This window comes from Schistocerca serialis, chromosome 12 (genome assembly GCF_023864345.2).
Source record: "Schistocerca serialis cubense isolate TAMUIC-IGC-003099 chromosome 12, iqSchSeri2.2, whole genome shotgun sequence".
NCBI classification, from domain to species: Eukaryota; Metazoa; Arthropoda; class Insecta; order Orthoptera; family Acrididae; genus Schistocerca; species Schistocerca serialis.
Window position 1 is genome coordinate 122410915 of NC_064649.1, and position 10140 is coordinate 122421054.

At 38.8% G+C, this 10140-nt stretch overlaps 1 protein-coding gene across 1 annotated transcript in view; it reads right to left on the reverse strand.

The window, feature by feature from the left end:
• Nucleotides 1-6087, reverse strand: part of LOC126428205 (F-box/LRR-repeat protein 7-like) — a 109085-nt gene extending 102998 nt beyond the window's left edge. Inside the window, exon 1 of the mRNA XM_050090118.1 lies at nucleotides 6029-6087. The gene's annotated coding sequence lies outside the window, so the exon portion shown is untranslated. The remainder of the gene's footprint in view (nucleotides 1-6028) is intronic.
• Nucleotides 6088-10140: the final 4053 nt, after the last annotated feature.

The following is a 10140-nucleotide window of genomic DNA, read 5'->3' on the forward strand; positions in this document are numbered from 1 at the left end:
CAGAGTTCTGGACATTTTGTTTTGATCCACCTACCACTTTGACATAAGACCAAAATTTCTTAGGATTTTCTGCCAAGTCAGTACATAGAACTTTACTTTTGAATACATTGAACGCCTCTCGCATAGCCCTCCTCACACTACATTTCACTTCGTGTAATTTTTGTTCATCTGCAAGGCTCAGGGTGCCTATAGAGACATCCAATTACCATGTTTGAGCCTGATTTAACCAGAACCTTCACCCAAATTATTTCACATTTCTGATCTCTGCAGTATACATTCCAATCTGAGTTTAGAATTTCATTACTGTTTACATCTTTACATCTTTCCATCCCTAGTACTATGTGGGCATTGTGATCATTTATTAATGAGAACAGTTCTAGGACCTTTCTATAGACGCTCTTGCAGTTTATTATTACCACATTAATACTGTCATTCCCTGTTGCATTTTGCCTACAGCTACCTTGTCGCATCTCAGGAGGCGTCTTGTCGGGCCTAGGGAGGGAATTCTCTAACTTAAAAAACCCACATGTGCACTCCACACGTACTCCACTACCCTTGTAGCCGCTTCCTGTGTGTAGTGCACGCCTGACCTATTCAGGGGGACCCTACATTTCTCCACCCAATAGTGGAGGTCGAGAAATTTGCACCCCAGATCTCCGCAGAATCGTTTGAGCCTCTGGTTTAAGCCTTCCACTCGGCTTCAAACCAGAGGACCACGATCAGTTCTGGGAATGACACTACAAATAGTTAGCTCAGATTCCACCTCGCGAGTAAGGCTTTTTGCCTTTACCAACTCCACCAACTGCCTGTATGAGCTGAGGATGACCTCTGAACCCAGACGGCAGGAGTCACTGGTGCCGACATGAGCAACAATTTGTAGTCAAATGCTCTCTATCGCCGCCAGCAGGGCCTCCTCCACATCTTGGATGAGACCCCCCCCCCCCCCCCCCGACAAGTAGACAGAGTGAACACTGGCCTTCTTTCCCAACCTTTCCACTATTTCCCTAAGGGGCTCCATCACCCGCCTAACGTTGGAGCTCCCAATAACAAATAAACCTCTCCTCCCGTGTGCCTGCTCGGACCTTGCTAAAGGAGCGGCAACATGTCCACTCACAGGCAGAGCGAGCGATGCCACACTGCCATCCTTCACATTGACACTCCACCTCGTGCGACGCGAATGCCGTTGAACTCATCACTCCCCTTGGGGAGAGGGTGGCCCAACCGTGCCCGGTACCCATGAAGATGTCTCGACAGCAGGGACCGTGCGTGAAGCATCTAACACCTGGGGTGTAGCATGCCATGCACCAGACTCCCCACTGCCGCTACACTCCGAGGCAGCAGCCTGAAGACGGCTGACCGCGGCCATCAGCATGTTCAACTGTTTGCTGACAGTGGCCAGCTCCTCCTGTGTCTGTACACAGCAGTCACACATCATCTCCATCCTAACAAATCAACAATTTACTGTAGAGAGTTAAGTAATCAACTTTTAACTAGACTGCTAATTCACTTAAGGCGGCTGATAGCTGACTAAACTGTGGTTACTAGACACTTCTTGTTGTAAACAATGAAAATAAACACTAACTGTCTCTGGACTGTATTCAAAACAAACACGAAATCTATGGAACACTATTACTAGTACCCGAAAATTGAAGCTTCCTAAAAGCAAAAACAGAAAGGAAAAAGAAGTGACAAGTAAGAAAAACACAGTTAATACTCAAATCTACGTAGCTTGCTGCACAGGAGATGTGCTTCAGACGGCAGTAATGATGACACTCACAACAGTGAATATCTCAAAATTAGTTATTTTAGTCCCTAAAAAGAAGCCAAGTGTTCAAAGTATATTTTGAAAATGGGCACATATTATTGTATAAATATTACATATAGGATTATTAAGAAATCACCTTAGAGCATTACAGCATACAGAAAAATATACCTTCCTCCAGAAAAAATTCAAGCTCTGAAAGAGTTCAGATAAATCACTCTTCAAAACCAGCAACTTTTATGTTACACTACTCCTGATCCCAGCAAAACACCATAATGAGTTCCACACACATACATCATTCCTTGTGCATAACGACACGGCCAGGGCCTTTAAAGTGTAACATCAATTCATTAGCTAGTACAAATACATCAAAATTTCCCAGTGTTGTGACATTTCATAACAATATACTTGTGCCACAAGGCAAGCTGACAGTCCTTTTATGTTTAAACTAGTTTGAAACATCCTGACAGCTATTACAGTAAATGCAACTCTCCTGCTGAGAGCAAACCAAGATATTAGACTAATACACTGAATACCCACAATTTTTTTCTTTGTCAGTGCAAACAACCAAGTACAACGAAACTTTGGAAGATAATGACTGTGAAAATATGAGGCTAATGTGGTGAGGACAACATACCTTTGAAGGACTCAAAAACTGTAGGAGCTTTGGGAAATAATGGCTGGCACCTGTTAGCGGTTTCTGTTGATCTAAAAGCTTGGGCATTTGATCATTCAGAATGTTTAACAGTTGTTGAATGTCCATTATGATGTACCAATATTTTACATATTTACTTTTTGGTCAATTTGGAAACTTTCAGAGGGAAATGATTACCACAAAAATGTTGCATCAGTATTTTCCCACAGCTCTCACCAAAACTCTGTTAGCAATACTATCCATTACAAAAATGCATGACACTAATAAAATTAAACACCACAGTTAACATGCCACTGAAAATTTTCATACAAAGTCAAATGTATTTAAATATTTCAGCCTATTTACCACCTTGCACAGTACAGCATTCTTGAAAATGTACCAAACGTCATTGTACCTTGCAATACATTAAGATCTAGCCCCAGGTGACAAAAGATAACAAAAGTATCTGAGGAAGGACAAAGGAACTGTCCAATACAATGACACACTGTATCACACCTTGCCCTTGCCTCCTCTTTCCAAATACTGAAAAATAATCTTCACTACAAAACACCTGTTTCATCCAACATCACTACAGTTTGCACTCTTTTACGCTACTACACCAAATACAGAGTTTTTCCCAAAATATAAACACTACTGCACCCTTGGGTAATAACCCACTTCTCATAGCTGAGTAATGAAGAAAAATATAGAGGTCTTCATTTGGATCTGCTCAACAAACATTTCACAGCGATTGGGATGTTTCTATGTTCCACATTTCATGCACCGTGAAACATTTGACACACAGCATTCACAACAGTCCAGTCTCTTAGCCATCGGTACAGATGCACCAAAAGAGGCCCAAGTCTCTTTGAGTAGCTACTTACAAAGCAAAATTGTGCAACATTTACTGAGACTAATTCCTGCAGAACAGGTAGCTATGGGTTACAAGTGATTTACTACCTGGCTTTGCCACTGGAGAAGGATGTCGAATTTGGCACACAGGGAATGGTACAAGCATTTCAATATGTACAATACTGAAGGACTACAACGAAAGCCTGTTGACTGCATTTTCTGAACAACTTTAGAGCAGAATTTCGAAATTCTACTCTAACAATGTTTTTACTCAGGAAATGACTATGTACAACTAACATTTTGTGATAGTATTTATATTAGGGCAAAATTGAAAATACTTTCTTATGCTACTAAACTCTTATTATATTTGCATGTCTAATGAACATCTGTTGTGTGATGTAAAACCTTTACTGCATTATTGTAGCCTAGTGTATATAGGAACACAATGTTTAATGAGGATAAAAGTAAAGCCCTAGATGGCTAACAGACTATGTCTTTGTAACACCATGAGCACACATGTAGCTATATAAAGTTGCACTATGTATTGTATGAACTTATATTGTTTTGATCTTACTTTTTTGTGCACATATTTGTATGTTTCCATTTCCTTAGAACGGTTTCCACAAATTTACATGTACATTTGGACAACATCCTTAAAATATTTATTGTATAAGGACGAATAAATAAAATAATCTCTATATATATATGAAAGGTAATGTCCCAATTGATTCACTCACTCACTCACTGAACTCATCATTGCCCAGTCCAAACCACTACAGATGGAAACTTGAAATTTGCAGTGTGTTGATCTTGTATTGTACGCATCGTTTATGAAGTGATTTTCTAAAATCGCAGCCCTAAGTGTCTGAAACATGGGATGACAAGTTTTTTTGAAAATATGTTGCTATTAAGGCAATTTTGAGTGTAGACCTACGAAGATTGGTATTTGCTTTCTCTATCAGAAATAAAAACAGACACGTTCCAGTATTTTCCCAAATTTTTCCCCTATGGGGTGAAATAATAGATGAAATTATTTTTTTAAAAAATAAATTGTTATTAAAGAACTACAAGTATTTTTAAAGTGTCATCTATAAAAATTGGTATTTAACATTTCCGTAACAAATAAAAAAAAGGTGTGTTTCAGTGTTCTTCGAAATTCAACCCCCTGAGGGGTGCAATAGGGGACGAAATGTTTTATGAAAATATTTCATTGTGTAAGGCTTGTTACTGCTACATCCATGAAAAATTGAATTTGGCTTCTTGATTAGAAATTTAAAAATTGTGTGTTTCACTGATTTTGGAAAATGGCTCTGAGCACTATGGGACTTAACTGCTTTTGGAAATTCAAGCCCTATGGGGGTGAAATAGGAGACGAAAGTTTTTATGGAAATATTTCATTATGTAAGGATTTTTGAAGCTAAATCCATGAAAATTTGTATTTGGCATCTCTGACACAAATACATAAAATGTGAATTTCACTGTGGAAAGTGAGGGTGAAGTGTTTTATGAAATATTACATTGTGAAAAAAATTTTAAAGCTAAATCTTAGAAAAGTGATACCTTGCTTCTCGATTAGAAATTAAAAAAATATGCCTCTCACTGTTTTTGGAAATTCAACCTCTAAAATGGATGAAATAGGGGATGAAATTTTTTTAAAAAATATTTCGTTACATTAAAAAATTGGAAGCTAAATCTACGAAAATTCGTATTTCACTTCTTGGTTGGATATAAAGAGATGTGTGTAAATGTGCTAAGGGATGAAAATTAAAATGGAAATATCACAAAAAGCAAAAGGCATGGTTAACAAAAACCTTTGACTTTTGGTCAGAAATACATTCGAAAAAGACCACGCTTTTGTGGCGTTAATTAGCGTGAAAAGTTTAGAATGTGCTGCAATTTGTAAACATAAAAATTCGATTAACGAAAGATGCAAAAAAAAATCCGTGCAGACGATACAGTCTACGCCAGCGAAGCAGTGGCCGCTCAGCTAGTAAATAACTAAGCTCTTAACTACAGATAGGCAAGGAGACTGCTTGCTACTTGAATTTCGTTAACTATGTACTCCCAAGCACTTGCCGAACTAACATAACACTCATAATATAAAGTAAACGGTAATAATGTAGCAACGGCTACACTAACACAAAATATTTGTAAGCCAAACCACCAGGACAAAATGGTAAAATAATTTCTGATGTCATTCAGATTATTATTTCCTTGTCAAATACAAATGCTGTTTCATAAGGGAACTGCAATCTTGTTGCCTCCGCAATTACACCCACTTCAGCGTAGGTCCCTGAACGGCTTTTAAGTAAAACGTAACTTCAGAAAAAAATAATAATGATCCACGGAAAGTGTTACATGCCTATGTAATGCCGGAACTGTGCAAATACAATGCTAGTACATTACATGTTGTTACGCCCATCTCACTGCCGCTGGTAAACGCAGGAATCAACAGATTGTAGAGGTGCCTTTCCTTATATTCATCGATTACCCCACAACTCTAGGCTGCGCAACTTTTCGAATAGTGACATTCGTGCAAGTTTATTCAAGTACAACCACACTTTTTCTGCGAAGTCGATTGACCAAACTAAATTTTTTGTACAATTCCAAGATGAAAGATCAAGAACTTAACCATAGTGACCACTCCCACTGAGATTTTCTACCAAGTAATGGAATGTATATTTACGCCACGAGATAAGCACCCTCCAGTAGCAGGAAGGTTGGTCTCGGGATAGAAATTTCTGGTCAACTAACGTCAAAATTGACTAGTGCATACTAACCCTACAAATTCTCGTACCGGCACTCAACGCATACAGCACTATTTAACCGGCGGAGTTTACCCTGTCACCGCGCAGTGACAAAACAAGTGAGTATCGCACTAAGACAGCCAACATAAAAGAACACATAAGCAATGTAACTATCCTAATTCGTAAAACGCTCTTGATGGCTAGTGTTTGGATACAGAATAACTGGATTAATATGTGTACAGTTGAAATGTGTTACAGAATGTATTCAAGTAGTAAGAAATGCGATGTGTAATTTCGAATTTTGGTGTTGCATGTTTGGTGAAACTGTGTGTCATATCGACGAGGGGCTACAAATCGGTAGTGCGTCTGTCACTCGGCTGAAATCGGAAAGTGGTCGCCGGGTCACGTGACGTTTCTCGTCTGCGGTGCGATTGATTGATGTTTATGTAGTCGCTATTGATCGAGCTACGGACAGTGTACCTGTTATATAGGAAAGGTCAACTTAACCTAATACCTTACAATATTTAATCTACATGTATAACATAAAACAACATACGAGTTATTGACATACATCTTTGTTTTAATTGACAAATTTACGATAGCGTTGTTACGGATTCTATTGCAATTAAATATTTTTTTACAAGGAAGGCTATAAATATGATTGCTGCTCGTTTATTCGCAACAATTTACGTTGTTCTGTTAGGTTCCTGCCTAACAAAAACATCGGAAATCGCGAAATATTAAGAAAATAAACAGCCAGATATTTGTGGCAGGCGAGCATCATTGCCGCCGAAGTATCAGATTCCACCCGCCTGCTGTTACCCAGGACGTCATCAATATGGCAGAAATGCCAACAAAGAAATTACATATTCATATCCCACTCCAAAAATAAAATGAAACTATGACAACCGCGGAAAATTAGGGGTTTGGGGCGGAGGCAACCTAAATATTCATCAATAAAAAAACACCGCACCATCCTAAAACAATACAAAAAAATTTAAATTACCACATTTCGCTGCACCAACAAGACCACAGGAAACGGACATTGCCCTTTAACTATATAGCTCAACCGCAGCTATCGATATCAAAAAACCAGCACCTACAACTCCGAAATGTGGAACCAAAACCACAACAACTCATAAATCCAAATTCCATAATCCCAAATCCCATAATCACTACATCAATTAAAACACAGCCGACCTACTATAAATATACAACACACAAAACATCACAATTACTATTCAACGAACACAAAAATTACTTAAGTAACTAACGTAATGACAATTAATTGTATATGCTACCAGTAAAAAAAACGAATTGTTATGTATTAGGATGTGCAATGGACACTAAATTCTTGGGGTCAGGATTGAATGTAGATTGTCAGTAGAAATGGACAGAACATGTAAAAACTGTGGCAAAGAGACCGCCCCCAGCATGTTATCCTTTACGAATACTTGCACCAGTTTGTAGTAGTTCATGTCTTAAAGTAATCTATTGGATATATACATTCAATCCTCGGTCGCAGAATCGTGTTTAGGGGAACAAGTGTCGCAAACATTCAGATTGTCTTCAAGGTGCAAAAAAGGTATGCACAGAAAATAACAAAGAGCAGCAATAGGGACTGTTATGTAGATTTATTTTAAAAGCTAGAAATTCTAACTGTCCCAACTGAATACGCTTTCAAAACTGTAATGTACTTAAGGAACTATATTCATCTGTATACTACAAAAAGCTCAATACATGAGAATGAAACTAGATCCACTCATGACTTACACCTAAACAGGAAAAGCAAGTCAAAAACACAGACGTGTATGCTATACAATGGCCTAAAACTGTACAACAGACTGTCACAAGAAACTAAAGGTGTAAATGAGCTTCATACCTTCAGCCAAAAGCTAAAAACATATTTTTAAGTAAAAGCTGTCAAATTGTAAATGAATATTTAGAATAATTATAAATAGCTGCATAGTAATCATTGATACCCCATACATTGACCAACACTATATGGCATAATTATAAATATTGTAAGTGTAATTACAAGAACTGAAAAAAAATTGTAAAAATACACTTATGTTTGTCAAATAAGAAACCTTTTGCCAACAATTAATGACATCCATACAATTTGTATTGTTCTATGGATGAAAAAATATATCAATCAATCAGTACTTAGTACACATCTTTAGTTTAACATCTAAGAAATTGTAATTTAATTATTATTTATTTACCCCCTCCAGGTATCATCTCACAATACAATGAAAGTTAATAGTTCAAAATATACATGCACAGGTAGTGTATATAAGTATGTTTTCATGAGAGCAGAACACGTCACTGGCCATGGCCTTGATGAATGAACCATCCCAGGATTTGACTGAAACGGTTTAGGAAAACAACACAGAATTTAAATCAGGCTGGACAGACAACACAAACTCCATCTTCCCAAGCAAGAAGTCAGTGTTTTAACCACTGCACTGCTTCATTTGGTTGATCCCTATTGTACAATGTTCTTTGTTTCACAGAATTTACTGTAGATAACTTATGAAACAGGAAAAGCATAGTTTAAGTTTGTAGTTGCAATTTTTTTATTTTTCAAAATTAAAAAATGTGGCTATAGACAAAGACTTTTTTTTCTGTGTTGGTTGCTGTTAGAACTAGCAGTATGTTTGGAACATGCAGCATAAAACATAGTTTTGCTCGTAACTGCTGTGCAAACTGAACACAACCACTAGTGACTCCTGGGTCCTAATCTTGCTGCTATGCCTCTTGCACTAACTCTAATCCGTTCAGAAAACTGATTTCAGGTCCGTAGTCATATAGCTATGCCCCATACACATCTTCATGTCATTCCCTCAGTCTGCCAGCAAATCTGAGTCAGAGTTGCCCGTCATCATCATCATTACGATTTCCTTCCAGTGAGCCTGGTAGGAACTTTGTGAACGATATGCCTCCATTGGTTTCTGTCCTGGTATAGCTTTTCCCTCTGCACCACATCCTATGTTACTCCTCTCCTCTTGAGATCTTCCTTAACCTGGTCTGTCCATCTCTTTCTAGGCCACTCAATTGGTCTTCTTCCTGGTACCTTCATCTCCAAACACTGGCGTGGAGTTTGAAGTGGTTCGGTCATGTGAAGCGAATGCACCCGACTCAATCTCAAAGCAATCATTCTCCCCTCTGTAGTCAATGTCACCTCCAGGTCTCACCTAGTTTTTTGTAGAGCTGACCTAAGGAACTTCATTTCACATGCTTGTATTTGACTTTCTTCTCTCTTATTTATGACACAGGCGTTCCCCACCATGAGTGAAATGTCGAATGTCAAAGGATGACCAAACATTACTATCATGGCAATATAGATTTTGGTTCGTAGTTTTCTTTTGAAAGTGTTACATTTGGATCATGTATCATAATAACCTCAAAAGCCAAAGAAACTGGTACACCTCCCTAATACTGTGTAGGGTCCCCGCAAGCATGCAGAAGTGCCGCAACATGTTGTGGCATGCTAATGTCTGAAGTCGTGCTGGAGGAAATTGACACTGCAGGTCTGTCCAAAAATCTGTAGGGGTACAAGGGTGTGGAGATCTCTTCTGAACAGCATGTCGCAAGGCATCCCAGATATGCAGAGTTTGGTAGCCAGCAGAAGTTGTCACACCAACTGCACACATCCCACACCATTACAGTCTCCACCTGCTTGAAAAGTCCCCTGCTGACATGCAGGGTCCATGGATTCATCCTCCACATGATACAATTTGAAACGAGGCTCGTCCGACCAGACAACATGTTTCCAGTCATCAACAGTCCAATGTCGGTGCTGACCGGCCCAGGTGAAGTGTAAAGCTTTGTATCGTGCAGTCATCAAGGATACACAAGTGGGCCTTTGGCTCCAAAAGCCCATATCGATGATGTTTTGGTGAATGTTTCGCACACTGACACTTACTGATGGCCCAGCATTGAAATCTGCGACAATTTGTGAGGGGGTTGCATTTCTGCCATGTTGAAAGATTCTCTTCAGTCATTGTTGGTCCCGTTCTTGCAGGATCCTTTTCTGGCCGCACTGATGCCAGAGATTTGATGTTGTTGTTGTTGTTGTGGTCTTCAGTCCTGAGACTGGTTTGATGCAGCTCTCCATGCTACTCTATCTTGTCCAAGCTTCT